Raw genomic sequence first — 17988 nt, forward strand, 5'->3', positions numbered from 1 at the left:
TGTGGAATAACATAAAAATCACAGTTTTGTGATAAATTTTTTGGTTTATTTTTTACTTTAAATGTCCAAATGTCAGGGAAAAAAATAATAGACTGTGATTTAAAAATGTATACAATAATAAAAATTGATCCATCTGATAATGTTTGCACGGTTTCTCTGAATTTAAAAAGATCGGAGTTGTTAAAATTGCAATCACGTCTGAATCTCAAATGAGCAAAGCGTGCTTTCGTTGTAATCGCCATTTAATTGACAAATGGCAACGTGCGGACGAAATTTCGGTTATGCAACCAATCAGATAAAATTGTGCAATCGCTGATTGAAAGGGAAGATTCCAATGTGATTTGTGTGATTAGGCCACGTTTTGCATTGAGCTAATTGCGAGAGCTGCCGCTCGTTTCGAGCGAACAATTTCCAACGGGTCGGATTTATTCGTGTCTGCTTCGTTTGAAATGCTCATCAGTTTAGAGCGAGTGACCACGCTTGGCAAATTATACGCGCTCAGATTCGCAGGCGAGAGCGTTCTGGATTTTATAACAAGGGTCCTGTGTATTTGCTCGCGCAAAATAAACTTTTCACGTTTGAAATTTCCATAAAAAAATCGGCGCACAACCAGAAGAGCTTAATTGGGTTGTGATTAAAAATAATAATACATGGATAATTTTAATTAAGCTCTCAAATTAATTTTTAATGAAAAAAGAAAGGCGAAAAATATGATAAAAAAATTTTACAACCAAATTAACAAATGCTTTCGAAGTAATTTTCTCGTTTAAAGTTTTACTCCACGGGGATGAGGCGCGTCGATCCTCTCAGGCGTGTATATTTTCACCACAATTTTTAAATTGGCTGAATACAGCTCGCAGCAATAAATTAAGCCATCTTGCCGGGCTTGCTCATGATGAAATTAGGATTTGACGAGAGAGAGAACGTGAGCGAGCCGCTTTTTTAATCAAAATTTCTGGTCTCGTTTAATCTCTGCAGGCGTTGAAAAATGCAATATCAGAGAGCGCGTGCGGGCACTAAATAACGCTTTCTCGCGACGTGATGAAATTCCACTTCCTTGAGAAAATAAAGTGCAGATTGTAGGAAAGAAGAATGAAACCCGCAATCGTTCAAATGAATCTTTGCCCGGCGTTTTTCGTCTTCATTATGTGCGATCGGATGAACAAGGTAATTATTAGCCCCGAGCTCAACAGAAATAAATCAGACATGGTATAAATTGTGTTGGCCGAGATGAAATGAATTTCTCTGCTAGCTTTTCATTAATCGCAAAATCGATATTATAGTAATATAAATATTGGCCCTTTTAAACAAAATGATTGAGATGATTTAAACATTCTTCTAGTTCAGAATAGTCTATCACTAGAAAATAATATGTTCCTTAAGATTATTCATTCAAAAGTAAGGTTTTTTTTAGCTTCTTAAGCACTGACAATAAAAATTTTAAAGGGGGTAGGAAAATCACTCTCCTTAATTTCCTTGGACAAATATAAAATAATATTTAAAAATTGATTTTGTTAAATAAAATCAGCATTTTTTTTCTTCTTACATTTATACTATTATAAAATAAAGAAAAGTTTAAATAAGCTTAGATAATGGAAAAGTTAGCAATATTTTATTTTTATTTAGAGAATTCAAGCTTTAAATCAGGGGTTTGAAGCTTCATTTATTTTCCCACTAATTTAATTTTGAGACCACGAGGAATATTAAAAATTAATATTGCTAAAAATCTCTCTATAATATAAATTCATTTGAAAGAACATTATTCGGGAGATATTATTTAACTTCTCCCTTCTAGGCTAAAAAATGCATTTGGCAGGTAAAACAAAGCTTGACTTTGATACTTATTTAAAAAAATTGTGGACTTTCTAGTTCAAGAATACAAAATTACCATCGTATTTGTAGCGTGAAAACGAAACACTTTAAATTGTCACCAACTTTCATTGTTTTTTACGTTCACGAAAAACTTGAATTAACTACTTTTTTATCTTTTTCGTGTAAAGAGTGAAGAAAAACTTGCGACAATTTCAACAGGGCCCTTTCAACTTCAGCAAACGGACAAAAAGTGATGCAAGATCCAAAAAAGGGACAGCAATTTCCAAGCTAATGTTTTTTTGTCTCGCTGTTGTGTTTTGCAGTGAAAGCCACGAGCACGCCCCATCGATTTGCTGGAGAAGGCAAAAATAGGGGCTGCCGCTGCACACACTGAGAGAAAAGTCTCATATGCGCGCGGGAGGCCCGAAATGCTGCGAGCGCAGCCGGGCAGTTCGGGGAAGTCGCCGCCGCCGCCGGGGCAAAAAGCCAGGGCATTTCTCTAAATTAGGTTTCGCGAGCCAACTTGACTTGACTAGGCGCGGCAGTAGCAACAACATATACAGCGGACAAATAAGAGAAGAGAATAGATGCGCGCGAGCTTGTTTGTCAAGTTCGCTCATAAATTACACGGACTAAGCCTTGCCCACACACACTGCGCTGGATGGGAAAATTCGCTTCGCTGCGCGACTCTATGGGGAGCAGGAAAAGACCGTCTTGATTTTTATAACCAACTTGCTTTTGTTTACGATATTAAAGCTTTGTGTTGCTCGTCTGGCTTATTTCTCTGCGCGGCCCTTGGAGAATCAAAGTCGAGAAAATTGGGATACAAATTCCGGGAAAACTTTCAATCTACTATGCAGAATTTGATAAAAGGGATCTCAATTTGAGACTGACAATGAGAGTTTAGCAGTGAAAAATCTATGAAATGACCAATTAAAAATATATTAGATTTTATTAATTTTAAATCTTATATTGTACTCTGTTAGTTTACTTTTGTACCTTAAATTGAATTTTAGCGTTTGTATTTTTTTTTTCTTATTTCAAATGTCAATTTGATTCAAGCTTTTAAGTCTAAAATAGGCATTTTTTTTATCAAATGATGAAAATTTCATTTAATACTGGATTTTATCTTGGAACTGGAAATAAAACGTCACATATATTCACCTTGTGAATAGCCCCATTTCTGCAAGGAAGGCGGAAAGAGTTGGGTGGGAGCCCCAGTGTGCACGTTGGCAGGAGCAATAATTTTCAAAGGGTATGCATATTGGCCTGCCTTCGCAAATCCCGTCCTGGCTTTAAACTTGGGGAAAGAATTTCCCACTCTCTTCTCCCTCTCCCTCGGCACCCATAAATATTTCTTGCGAAAAAATTATTATTATATTTTCCCGCGGTTCGCGCAAGCGGAAAAAGTTAAGGTTAGTTTGACGTGCAAAATTTTCAACGTGTCTGTTAATTTTCATCAAATTTTTTCTCGCGAAATCGCGGTCTGAATAAAAGGGAAGGAAAAGCTCAAGATTTGCTCTCACCTCTGCAGGAACGTGTTTCCGGCCCCACATTAGCGCTGCTTATTTTTACAAGCCCCCACACACGCATTGCGAAGTTAGTGTTCCGTTTTATTGGCGCTCAAGTTGCTCCTCTGCACCGCTCTTTTTCTTGGCTGGATTGATTGCTCCAGCTTGTGATGGAACGTGTTTCCAATAAAGGCTGGCTGTTGTACATCGGTGGCGCATGAGAGGCCTGCCTCCTGCTGCCGACACGAGATGCAACTTAACTATTTATGTATTTTATCGAGGGCGATTCGACGTAATGGCCTCTTCCAGGTAACGTGAAACACCAATCCGGACCGCTTCCAGGGAGTTCGACTCCAAAAAATTATTGCTGCTGTTTTTTCAAATAAAAATTTTTCATGTAATGCAGTAGAGTGGAAAATATTGATATAAAAATTCAAAAATTTATAGCGGTGTGTATTTAATTTAAAAATTTATTTCTTAAGTAATTATTCAGTATATTTTTTTTTCATTTTTGATCGAAACTTGGGTCATCTGTTTTTATTTTGGATAATAGCGATTTGTATCAATATAAAACTAGAATCTTACTCTAAAAATTAAATTCTTCAGATCTAAAGTAACAAAAAATTTCAGAATTTTCCATGTTGAAATTAAAACTTAGCCTTCATTTTGTTGCAAAACCGTCGGGCCTTCAAATAATGGAATCGCCCTTTGCCCTTTTTGTTTTAATAGCATTGCAAAGCAAAACTCCCACCCTCAACTCCATTCTGCCGAGTGCCAGGGTTTGGTGGTTGGGTTTTGATAAGAGGATTACTGTGTGCGAGAACGCACTGGCGTGTTTTGCAGTTGCAGCAGAGAGAGCGATTTTGATTTATACAAAAGATATCCGTAGAAGAAAATGCACATGGGAGAACACACGGCTTGCACTTTAAGGGCGAAGTCCGATGTCGGCGTGTGAATAAGAGCATTAGGGCTTACTTTTCTTGGTACTGTTATACATCAATATAGGTGCTTTGCCGAAGCCCAAACATGCTTTAAAGCTCACGACCCTCAGAACTGCCTCTTTTCTATGTATAGCCTTAATTCTTTGGACATTCTAAACAAATAAAAAGGAAAAAATTAAAATATTGACCCTACATGTATACAAAAAATTCCTTGTTATTTCAACATTTTATTTATTCTTTATTTTTGTGGTTTGCAATTTTTTTTCATTTTGAAACATTTTCTAACTTCATAAAAGTTGTTGAAATCATGAAATGTTTTTTTTTTTTTTTTTTTGCTAGATATTAATATCATTATTTTACTTTTACCTTACCTCGGATCAATTATCTTATTCTAGTAAGGTTGGCGTTACTAAAATCTTTTCAAAGAAAAAAGAAAAGAAAGTAAGTTGAAAAAACTTGAAAATTTGCAGGGACAAATTAGTATTTATTTCAAAATAGTCTCGTCTGCTGATTTTTCTTTGTGTAAATTTTGATGAATTTTGATTGGCTGTTATTATTTACTAAATTCCATACAAAGATTTAATCAAGGTGAAATTAGGACAGGTGTTATTGAAAATTTATCATTATTTCTTCAAAATGTTTGAAGAAAGTGTTGAATTCTAGATTTTCAGGAGTTCCCTGACTTTCCCTCTCCCATTTTATTTTACAACGCGTCACTTTTTTTATATAGTAAACAAACAAAATCACGTCTTTGGCCTCTCGTATAATGCACGTACGTTTTTGAAGGCGTTTGGTCACTAGTGCCGCGGCGCCAGCACGCGATTCCCCGCACGTAAATGCGGATTCGTGACTGAGACAGATTAAAAAGAAACTCGCCTTCACGCCATCACGCATCGTTACAGCCACTATAATTCTATTTATGGAGAGTCGGCAGAGAGGCAAACGGGAAAAATTATATCAAATCGGGCGTGATTCACGTGAATATAAAAGAGAGAAAAGCAGTTCCCATAAAGACCTCGAAATAAGGGGATTCATTTTTTTTTGTGCTCTCCAGGGATATGTTATTTTGTTGTCGGCTTGAGCTAGAGCGTGAGTGTCAAAAACACAATCTTATTGAAGAGGGTGATGCAAGGATGGAAATAATTCTGACTGGTTGCTATTGTAAGGCTGATTTATCATTGTCATGTTGATATTGTCCGATTTAATAAATATACTAGAGAGAAGCGTTAAATTTAAAAAAAATCAGACTAATTTTCAGTAACTCAAATCCGCAGCTGAATGTCTATTTTGTAGAGCTACTAATTGAATTGTTAAAGAATATACTATTTTTTCAGTTATTGTCTGTTATATAAGAATATTAATTTATACATTTAATAAATAAGTGTAAAAATGGCAATTTCAATTCTTCATGCGTTTAATTTAAATCTCAATTGAGAATTTTATATAAAAATAAAAATTAAATAATTATTTCTAACAAATTTAATAAAAAATTTATGATCGGAACTGAAATCTGATTTAATGGAGCTTGGAAACCTGTTGAATAATTATCAACAAGATGAATCTAACAGAATTAATTTCAAACCGCCATTATGGCATGAAGCAACTTTCAGATGAATAGTGCTTTGAGACATGAAACTGAGTACAAAAAGTCATATTTGAATTCTGAATGTCTCATTCACAGAGGAGTCTATTTAGCATTCAAATGCCAAATGAAATCAAAGGCCGCCTATTTCAACAAACCGATTTAATCACTCTCACCGGAAGGCGGAAAGTGCGGTCTTTTGATACCTGCTTTACGCAATTAGGAGATCATTTTAGCCAAATTGAGGAAAAGCTTTTAATTACAAAAAGATCCTTTATGTACAATTAAATTGCACGCAGAGTTAATTAATTATTGGTGAAATTTGCAATCATAATAAACTTCTTATTATTTTGAAAGCATTAAAATCCTATTATTTGTTTGTTAAATATTTATGTTCATATTACTGTAAATATTAACTTCCAAGACTATGAATAATTCAAAACTCTCAGAAAACTTTGAAGTAATCCTGGTAAACTTTGATGTGGTTTCAAAGCAATTCTCCTATAGAAATAAATCAAACCTCCAATCCAGAATTCCAGCACAACTTTGATTGACTTTGAGAAAATCCAATCGTTCCTCCTCCTCCTCTCTCAAAAGTAAACGGTTCGTGTTTCGCTGTGGAAACCTCTGGCTTGGTATGCAACGGGTCGGTCACCCAAGTCGAGCAGGTTGCGCGCCTCTTGCAACGGCAGGAGTTGGGCCCACACGTGAATGTATCGGATCGGTGAAAGCGCGGCCAATTGTTATCACGCTGCCGGGGTAACACAGCGAATGTGTTTGGCGAAATTCCGCCGAGGGTCGGTTCGTGCGCGCGTTATTACCTGTCCGTCAGTCGGTGCCACTTATTCCGACCGGCAGGCTTTAAGGCTTCGGGCGCCCTCAACATGGACGAGCCGTCTGTCGACCCTTTGGAGCCGACCAATGTGTTTTGCCGCCGGCCTCAACAAGGTGCGTACATGCGTTGTTTGTCTTTCAAAAGATTGTTTTGCTCGCGGAGATAAGAAGTACCTTCATAAGAAAAGAAAAAATTGAATTTTTTGTTCCCAAGGGGTTCTGACGTACATGTAATATCCGCGAGATTTTTCCCACTTTGTACGGTATTGAATTTATTTACCTATATTTTAGAATGAGAAATTCAGAGGTAAATAAGGAAAACCAAATTAAATTGGCCATTCATATTAAATTTTATCAGACAATGTTTCCATTTTTTTGAATTTATATTAAGTAAGCAATTTTTAATCTCATAATAGAAATAATACTACGATTAATTATATTTCGAATAAATTTCAAATAATACAGTTTAATTTACCATGCACACTTAATTTTCTTGAAATTTTCAGTAATTATAGTGAGAATACAGAAATTAACAGTAAAATTTTGTTGTAAAAAGGTAATTACTGGAAAATACCTCTTAATTATTACTAAAATTTCTTGTGGCAAATCTGTTTTCATTACACTGGGACGATTTTTATTATTTATTCTTAATTCGGGGACGCTTTGTGTGAAGTGGAGAGGCGCGGAAATGCCCATGGGGAAAGCTAATTAAGGTTTACTTCCAATTGGTGGCAACTGCTTTGGTATGCAGGTCCCGGCGTCGCGTGGAGAGTCTCTTATTCCGCCACTGCTGTGTGCGTGTGTGATAATTAAGTTAATCACATTTAATAAATTCATAAAAAAAGGAGAAGCGAGGCGCGGCCATGCAGCCACCGCAGGCCGGGTTGCTGCTGGTCGGAATTAGAATTCAAAAGGGATATCTGATGCCCCAGAGAGTTTGCAGCCGCACGCGTATAAATTTTTATTCCGCACACACACCCCGACCGACGGACCAACCAGCTCGCCAGAGAGATTTTTTGATGCGAGAGAGATTTAAATATAAATGGAATTCATGTGTGTTTTTGGTCGGGGATGCGAGCCAACGACCAAACGAGCGGAGACAGAAGGATGCAAAGTACAGGGCCGTAGATTAGAAACCTCAAACGAGAGCCATTCTGAAAAAAATTATGCATTTCTAAAAAAAGGGGGATGAAAAAACCGACCCTTGAATTCAGTGGAAAAGAGCAATGAGGAGAATTAAACTATTTAAATCAGTTTGGCCAGAAAAGGTTAAAATAAAAGCACGGAAAGTTTTTATACTCAAATAGCAAAACCGGAGATTTGTAGTACATGCGTACATTTGAAAGAACTGGCAGAGAGAACCAAATAAAATGCGTCCGCATTTTGTTTGTATCGTGTATGAATTGCAATGCTTCATACATGCGTGATAATCCATCCCGGACCTCTTTTTATTAAAAATTTATGTTCAGATTTGAATATGCTGTCAAAAGTTATTTTAAGACCAGGGTTATACTGACAGTATTAAAAATAAAATACATTTTGTTTTTCATGACGGCAAGAGATTTACGGGCCTTTATTATCGACGGTTGATAAAAATTTTGAAATTTGATGGGTGTTACTATGATTATTTTCTATCCTGGAATACGAAGCTGTTTGCAAAGAAATGTGCGTTTTTTTAACGCACAATTAACTCAAACTGTTTTCAATAAAAACGATGAAACAGTGAAAGTCCATAACGTTATTTCTGTTGTGTTTGATTAAAATATTATGCAAATAAAAGTTTTATTTTTATATTAAATCTGATTTATGTATTTGTTATATTTATTTATGTTAGTATGTAATTATTTATAATTGTTTATTTATTTATTTAAAAGATTAATATTGCAAAGGATAATTGTAAAATATTAAAAAGAATAATTTTAAATTAACTTTTTTTAAATTAAGGTATACTATAATCAATGTCATAAATCTTTCATTTTAAGCAAATATTAGATTTTTCTCTTTGAACCGCTACTTCCAGTGTTTAATTCATAGAGCAATTATTATTATCCAAATTTTTAAGTTTTCAGTATTTTTCTATCCTCTTCTTTCCAAAGCATAAATATCTAAAGGTTTGTTATTGTAAAATCAATCGAATCAAAATTGGAGGTTGATACTGTCCTTTTTGCAAGTGACGTTCCGAATCGCCCTCTCAATATCCTTCTCTTCTTGGAAGAGAAACCTCTTTTGTGACAAAGGCTATAAAACAGCCTGGCTAGCAGGTTGCTGAGAAAATCACTGCATGTCTCTCTCGTCCGTCCGCTCAAATCGCAAGACAAACAACTTGCACCATAGTTGGGCTCCTCTGTCGTCCTTCTTATCGGACGGATTTCGGGGCCAAATTAAAAAAGACGAGACGCTTATTGGCCGTCACTCGTCGCGACGACAGCGCTGCTGTTATGTCGCAAAAGCGGCGAACGCAGTTTAATAACGCGCGCCACTCTATTCCCTCTGATCGCAAGCTTGGCCGGAATCGGCCTAGGGGCGTTTAGAGGAAAAACGAAAAGAAAGTTGGGCGATGATTTTTTCTGCTCTGGAAAAAGCTCAGCGTTGCTGCAACACTAACACTTTTTGCTGGCCGGGGTGTCGCCCTTTCTCCGCACCAATTGATTGATTGTTGTTTCTTTTTGTCAGCTGGAAGATTAAATTCTGCTGTCGTCCCCGGCAAAAACGCCACGATTTGAATGACATTTGCCGCTTCTTTTTGTGTATGGTTTGCATTCACACAAAGAAGTTATTCACAATTGCCTGTGAAGGGAAAATGCCAATTTGTGCTGAATGGAAGATTTGAATTTCTTTTTGTCAACGAAATAGTAATAATTTTTCATCAAACAGGTAAAATATTTATTGTATATTCAATAAATTGACTACGGTTTTGCAGGAGTTTTTAATTCAATGAACGGGGAATCTTTTATGATAATAAACATTACAACACAACTCATTTGACAAAATGGAGGGACAAAAATAATTCAATCTGCAATAAATCTATTTTGTGATTGATTGAGAAGATTAAATTATATCACTTTTTTTACTTTTTTGAAATAATTTTAATCAAAATCAATCAGCAAAATTCATGTAAAAAAATAAAAAAAAATAAAATTTAATAAATAAATAAAAAGAATAGAATAGAACAGAGCAAAGCAGAATAGAGTACTCTTGACTTTTTAAATTTTTTTTTTTTTTTTTTTTTTTAAATTTTTTTTTACCTTAATTTCCCAATGGTGCACTTTCATTCATTAATTTTGTGATTGATTTTGACAGTAAAAAAATTATTCAGAAAGAGAGGAAATGATGAATGAATTAATTTGTTTGGAGAAAAATAAATCAATTGAAATTGAAATTGAAAATTTTTTGCGCGTTGAAATTGCAACAGTGTTCATAGAAATACCTTCTATTTATATTGCTTCCATCATTCAGGCTATACTCATAGAGCAAAGTAGCTGAATAAAAAACGCCTCGTTGCTCTCTTCTGATTTTCCACCCATTTTAACTTTTTATGTGCAGGTGCGTGGGGAGCAAAAGCGCTTTGCCACACGTGAAATTAAAAGGAAGGCTAATAAATTGAGATGAAAAGCGCGCGAGGAAGAAAGTGCAGCACTCGACTGTGTATAAGAGAGAGAGCAGGAATTTTCAAATTAAAAGAGAAATAAATTACGAGCCGACAGAAAGAGCGGAAATGTTTGCGAAACGATAATTTAAATTAATTATATGCGCGCCGAGTCGGGGTGGGGGTTGGTGCGGCAGGTGTGAGTCTTTCTTTATGTCAAGGTGTGTTCCTCGCCCTCTCGTGCGGCGCGCACCTCAGAGCACCAGACAATGAACCGCCCGGGGATGAAAGAAATTCTGCTCTCTGCTCGCTGCAAAAGCGCCAGATGCAAAAGACTCTCCGTGAATTTACGACGCCATCGCCTGGTATAATATCATCTCTGCCATTGCAGCGGTGTTATCAGAACGCTTCAGGGGAAACCACTAACCGAGCCCGGCGCTAAATTGCCAATGCAAATTCGTTTTTACTGCGCGCCTTGTTCGACCACGTCCATAGTCGCACTAACACCAGAGTGAAATAATTCCGAATTCAATCAAGATTGCACGAGCTGCAAAATGGTCAAAGGAAAGAGAGGGACGTTGATGACGGTTACTGCTAATGGCACTGCATGGTTAAATTGCGAGTTTCTGGCAGCAGGAAGTTTTCAATACCACTTTTTCAACGTTTAAAATTCGAATTATTTGTAATAAGACTTGCTTTCAATTTAAAAAATAATTTCAATTATTTTAATTAACTAAACAAAATTCAAACCGACACAAAATTCAAAACCAACGCCGGGGTGAGAATCTTAAATTTAAAATTAATTTGTGATTACTTGGCTGTTTAGAAAAATTGAAAATTATAGGTTTGAAAATGATAAAAGGATTAGTTTATAAAATTGTATGAACTATTTTTAGCAAATTCTGCCATAAAAACAAGTGAGTTTTTCCTTTTGTTAAATATTTAAAAATTTTGATCAAAAAATTTAAGGGAAAAAAATGCTTATAATGTGCATGATAATTAATTTTGAATGAGAGACATAAATAACAAAACTGATTATCTACATTATTTTAATTTAATATAATTATTTGTATTAATTTAAAATTAAAATTCATTCATCAAAAAAATCAATTGAATTTTTTTAGCTAATTGAAATGCAACTTAACCACTTAATTGACTTTGATTGAATTATAAAAATATTCAATTTGATTTGTGAATATATTCACAACTATTTTACACGGATATTATCCGGATAAAATTCGATTTTCGCAGCTGGGGTGTTTGCGCTGATTGGGAGAATAAAACATTTATGATACAGAAATACTCATTGTATTTGAGTGTAAATCCGAGGAGATAAACAATTTTTTTTAGAAAATATTTTACAACAAAGAACACTTGTAAACTCCATTAATCATTTTAATGAATTACGAATGTAAAGTAATCAAAAGCACAAGAACTTCTGGTTAATCTACAACTTTTTGTCCAAGATTTACGCTCTGGAGTGCGGCTGAAAGTTTTGCTTTAATGACTTAATTGCCGCAAGTTTGCTCTTGCCAATGAGGCGCGGCGTCGAATTTTAATTTTGGTGCCGGAGAAATACAACAAGAAAGAAAGAGAAAACATTTAATTACCCGGCGGCTGCATCTCGCCGCCGCCACCACATGCGGCAAAAACACAATTAATTTGCCCTTATGGCGCGAGCGATTCAAATGGCCCCATTTGTTGCTTGGCCATCCACACGCGCGAGCCTGCTGTGTGAACCGAGCGATGAGGAAAGAAGCAACCCTCGTACTAATTGAGGATGCTGGAAAAAGTTTTCGGAGCAGCCGAGTGCGGAAAAAGGCAAATTAAAGCAAGAGAGCGTGTTGCGTTATTAGGGCCGGCCTGTTCTCCAGGCGGCACACGCCGGCTGCTGCACAAAATATCATTTGCTAAGAAGGCAAAAGTTGTGCCGACGACCGTTTCGGTGTCGCACTTAAAAGGTAAACCCGGAACGACATCTCGTTTCACGTGTTTGCAAAGTTCCATTAAAGGTCTCGAAACTAGGCAGAAACTTTTTATATAGTTTTCGTCAATTTGGTTTTATTTTCATGTTGCGTTGCAAACGTTCTCTAACATTAGGAAAAACATTTAATTTCTTGGCCATATAATTTAAATAAAAATAAAATATAATCATTATAGTAATACGTCCATTTGTTCTAGTTCTATTATCTAGAATTCCTCACATATAGAGCTTGTTTTCAGATTTAATATAAAATATGACTTTTGTTAAATAACTCAAAAAATTTGTAGTTTTACAGATATCAATAACAACGTTCTAATTTTTGGCAAAATGTATCTAATTTAAGTAAATTAAATAAATAAATAAACATAATAATATTTAAATAACTCTAATTTCTGTCAAAATATTTAAGAATTGTTGAATTAAGCTTTGGCCAAAAGCTTAAAAATAATAAGGTAGAATATTTTCTTTTCTCTACAAAACAAAAAATACTAGGAAAAAAAACATGAAGGAAAAGCTGAATTAAAATTCATACACCACACCAACCCTCAAACGTGAAATTCTTATTTTAATTATTTTGTTTCATTTCCCAATAGCAACCTTAATTGCAGCAATAAAATGTAAAAATTTTGCAAGGACTTGTATGATTTATACAAACTGAAAATTTATAGATTGAAGGAAATCACACGGGATAATATTCTTCACGGAAAGCAATTGCATGCAAGTCAAGAGCCGCTCGGCGTATCGGTCACTGCTACTTTTCCCACCAATCGACCTCGTTTCGTTTCACAAGCCCAAATATATATCTAAACTGCATGCACATGTGATTCCTCTGTGCCTGGCACAAGCTTGGGTGTTTCTCATTCACATTTGCGAGTGATATCGATCAGTGAGTGTATATTTGTGCAATCAAATATACATGAAGCTGCTGCACACAAGTAGGAGGAGCGTTTCTCGCGCCTGATATCTTTTTCGCTGATATTTATAGTAGACACACACACATACGCCTTTATTGCCCTAATAATATATCTGAGCGAGCGAGTGCGACGTGGAGTCTTGTGATATCACGTTTTCCATTTCTGAGCACAGGCAGGGCTCTTCGAAAACTCGGAAGTGAAGATAAATCAAGAAAATGGGCCCCTTCGAATAAATTGGCCGCCGGCCCTTTCTTATGTGATACAAGCACTTAAGAGCATGGGTGTGATGTAATGTATTTTTTCCAAAGCGTTGTTGCAATATGTTTACAAAATACGATTTGTTTATTTGTAAAACTGTCATTTTAAAATATCAAAAATTGAAAAATTTAACGATTTATTGTTTAATATTTCTTATATGTATGTAAGGATAAGATAAGAAATTGGGATTTATCATGAGAAGGCAGTTTAAATTCAAATATACTTCTGAATTTAAAATATTTGGTAATCTTATATTTTTGTGGTGATATTTACTTTCTGTATCCTTAAAAATCCTTAAATAATAGATTTTTTTATGTATTATTTTTATGTTGTACACACACTTATAATTATGTGTGTAATAAATAATTAATGATGATGATTTTTTTGTCAGCTAGGGAATTAGAAATCTTTTAGTAGTTCATAGTTCTATAAAATCATAATATTTCTGCAACTATACTTCAAATCAGACATTTCCATCATCCCAATTTGCAGTGGCTGCTGATAATAATCTTTTTATACAATTTAGTGCTCGCAGAAGGAAAATTATTTGCTTATTTTACAGCCTCCACGAATTGGGATGATTTGCATGACTGGTTCTAACAAATATCAAAATTAAATGCTCAAAATGCTACCATTCAAAAGGTACAGGAGCTCAAAATGACACCATTTAACATTGCTTTAAATAGAAGAGAAATCACATGTGTAGTGCAAATTCTGTTTACATTGTCAAAATTAAATAAGCCGGAAAGAAAATAAACCCTTTTTGCAATAACAGTTTGAATTACAAACGACAAGATATAAATTTAAATTGTCACTGTTATTATACCGAGCTATTTTAAACATGAACCTTTGTAAACAGAAATTTTTACCGGTTTTATGAAATGAATTTAGTGCTAAAATTAATTTGATTGAGATGACAAACTACGGCTTCCAGAAGTTCCAGATCAAAGAAAATTAGTTTGGAATTTGCACTTTGAATTAAAATTCTCAACCCGTCGTCGTCTTTGTGCTAATTGCTCACAGACCCAAGACAAATCCTCTCCGGCCGTGAAAGCCAGCGCGGAGCTTGATATAGGCTCATAAATCTAATCCAAACAATTCCTTGAATTTGACGACAAGAAGATAAAGTGGAAAGTCGGCTGCACCTCTTCTTCTTTACTTCTCGGCAAGAAAAACTCGTAATGTGCGGAGGCAGCAGCCTTTTCTTGCTCTGGCATCGCGCGTCCCTGGAATACTTAAGTAAGCAAAAGGCTCTTCGCCGGTGCTGCTGCTGTGTGTGTACATCTAACAAGAGGTACGTGCGGCGAAAGCCTAACGAAAAAGAGAAATTTTGAGTCTGTCGACGCCGCTTTGAAGTTTATTGGCGACCATCAGAGAGGCGTGTGTGCGCACGCGAAAAAGCTAGGCAAGCGCGCGTCCCTCAAAGGAGAGACGCGCTGATTTGATTTGGCCGAGTTTGTCCCAGGGATGAAGAGAGGACAGTGTGTCGTTAGCTGGCTGCTCAAACACAAGGCTTGATTGCCGCTCGGATTACGCCTGACGCTGCTGCTGATAAAATAAAAACGCACTGCGCGCGCGACACCACCTCCTTTTGTTGGCCCGCCCGCCCGCCCGCCCGCCTCCGCAGATACGTTACAAAAGAAAAGGCACAGCTTTTTGCCTTTTCCTCGCGATTTTCGCCTCCGCCGGCACTGGTGTCTGTCAGGGCCGCGGAATCTAATTCGGTAACAGGCGCCTTTGTGTTTCGCAGAGAGTGAGTCCGTTTGCAAACGAGATTTATACGTTTTTTCTTTGCAAAGCAAACATTTTAAAAACCTTTTTGCGACGTCTCTCTTTTTCCAATGTACGATTCCATTGTCAGATTGAATGAAATTTAGATTGCATTAAGCATTTTTCTTGGTACTACCAAGATTTGCGCATCACAACAATCATGCAGAGCAAATTTTGATTTCCAAGCATACGATTGAGCTCAATCAACAATAGTTTTAAGTTTCAATGTTGTGGTACGTGATCCTTGACTATATAAAATCATATTTTTTTTATTTAAATCTATTCTTTCCATTTCAATTCGACAATTATGATATTTCGAATTCTCTGAATGAACAATTAAGCAAATCTACGGCGTATTTATTAAAAAATAAAAAATAAATAATTAATCAATATTTCAGTGCTTTTCTCTTCAAAGTTTGTACGAAATTGTTGTATGTACAAAGCTGGATCTCAAAATCCTTTGTCCTTTAACAAAAAATTTACAGCTACCTCTGCAACCCTTTGAATAATTGATTTTTAGGCTTAATCAATTTGGAAGCGAGAAAGAAGTTTTCTCTCCAGAGAGAATAGCAAGGCTGCGGCCACCTGATGAACAAAGCGGACCAAAACACGGCCTCTGCATTTCGTTCCAACGTGTGTATATCAGTTTGGGGGCCAAATTGAGACAAAACGGCGCTCCGCATTCGGAGGTGCGTCGGCTTTATTTATTGCTGCACCTGTTCCGAGTTTGGTGAGTGCTGTAATTCATTTTGCGCCGCGCTGACCCGCGCCAGCCGCCCGGCGCAAAGGTGACCGCGTGAGGGGTCAAACGCGCACGTTTTATTGGGGATGTTCCGCAGCGGGCACGGGGGTGATTTAGTGGCCGGCGGAATTTAAGCGGCCCTAATCCAATTTGCAATAGCTCGCACTGGCGCGCAGCGAAGAAACGAAGTGCGCCGCGCCATAAACCCGTAAAGAGCGGGGAAGGGATGAGGTACAAACGGGTCGCCACACTTGGTCAGAAAAAGCGATTCTTCAAAAATGTTTGGAAATTGAGATAAAAGGTCCTGGATAAATTAAAACTTACAAACGAAATGAGAAGTGACGCACTAATGCCATGAAACTGAAGAGATGCTTGGAAATTTATGTTGATTTAGCATAAAAAATAGTATGATTTTGCTAAAAATTGCAAAAAGCTACTTTAAAGATATCACTTTTGATTCCAGATTACAACAATGGGCAAAAGCCAACAATTGAAACACTGGTTTTATCAAAAGCCTCTCTTTAATAGTCCGAAAAATTTATAATTCTTTATTGAGCAAAAATTTAAAAGGATTTCGTTTGCAACTACACAAATTAGATTTCAGAAAAATAATTTATTTTATCTTTTAGTTTGACTTCTATACCGATTGTGAATACCATTCTCAAAACTAGAGCGTTCTCTCCTTCATGTGACAATTGAAGCTTTAGTGGCTTTAGTGTTTTTTTGTTCGAACATAAAATATTCACAGGTTTTTACTTAAAATTTATTAAGCATATAATAGTCCCAATAGAACCAGTTTTTTGTGACCTTTTGATTGAACGATTTGAAATTACAAGGTTACTTGACTCTTTTTCCAGCCTGATTCAATCAACCATTTAACAATCATCATGATTAAAAAATTTCTCCTACCCACAATATATTGCGTGATTTTATTTGCTCTCTTTTTATTAATGTCTTCATTGTCTTTTATTAGAATTATCATACATTATTGACTACATTTTATATAAATAAATAATAAATTAAAATATATACAAATTAATTTGAAATAATAAATAATGCTGTTATTTATTATAATTTAATACAATTATATATTTATTTAAAGAAATAAAAAATTAAAAAAATTTAAATATTATTTAAAAAAATTTGGAAATTACTTTTTTTTCAATGTACATCAAGTAATTTTCCAACACTTGTAATAGATTTTCAATAATTATAATATTTTATCATGTTTGGTAATGTTTCACTTGAATTCTAATTTTCATCAACAAGATTTATAAAGTACTTAAAATGGTATAAAAAAAGCAATATTCCATTAAAAAAAGCCTGCGAGGAATTCAACTTTCGACCTAGATTAAAACACTGACTCTAGGCTGTGTAATTTTCTATAAAATTTAATTCCTTTTTCTGAAAAAATGTGGGATCCCAAAGCATAACGTTCGCTGCGAATGCGTGGGAGATTGAACAGAGCGGAACAGAGTGTGTCTGGGAAACTGCGCTGGAAATATCATTAAAGCGGCACGGCAGTGCAAAAGAATGACGCTCGCTCGGCCCGCTTTATTGCTCCGGCACCTGCACTCGGCCCTCGCGCGCACTCGCTCGCTGACCATGCATTTTCACAGCAACAAACATTACGGCGAAAGAAAATGGCCTTACTTTCTCGTCCAGTTGTGCTTTTAATGTTGCGTTTTTAAAAACACGAGCTACCCTCTCCAGCGAGGAATGAAAAGTAACAGGGGCAATTCAACAGGAGGGGAAAAATAATTAACTCACACAGAGCAGTTTTCAAAAGAAAACTGAAATTTTCTTTACTTTTCTCATTGCCTAGATATAAATATATTTATGATTTTAAATTCAACTTTAAAATATATTGCAAAACTTTTACAATTTAATTTAACAAAACTGCTATAATAAATTAAAATTACTTAAATATTAAAGCAATTCGCTGGTGAAAAGTCTCACTTTCAATAAATACAACCTTTTAGGATTTGTATTATTGATTCGTTTTATGTATAAGAAAAGGGTATTATTAAAAATAAATATGATTTAGGAAGTTT

The 17988-nt window shown here is 35.6% G+C and overlaps 1 protein-coding gene across 1 annotated transcript in view; it reads left to right on the forward strand.

The window, feature by feature from the left end:
• Positions 1–17988, forward strand: part of LOC132192517 (cytosolic carboxypeptidase 6) — a 56443-nt gene that overhangs the window by 7720 nt on the left and 30735 nt on the right. The gene's annotated exons all lie outside the window — the stretch shown is intronic.

Source organism: Neocloeon triangulifer, unplaced genomic scaffold (assembly GCF_031216515.1).
Source record: "Neocloeon triangulifer isolate White Clay Creek 2 clone unplaced genomic scaffold, ASM3121651v1 ptg000003l, whole genome shotgun sequence".
NCBI lineage: Eukaryota > Metazoa > Arthropoda > Insecta > Ephemeroptera > Baetidae > Neocloeon > Neocloeon triangulifer.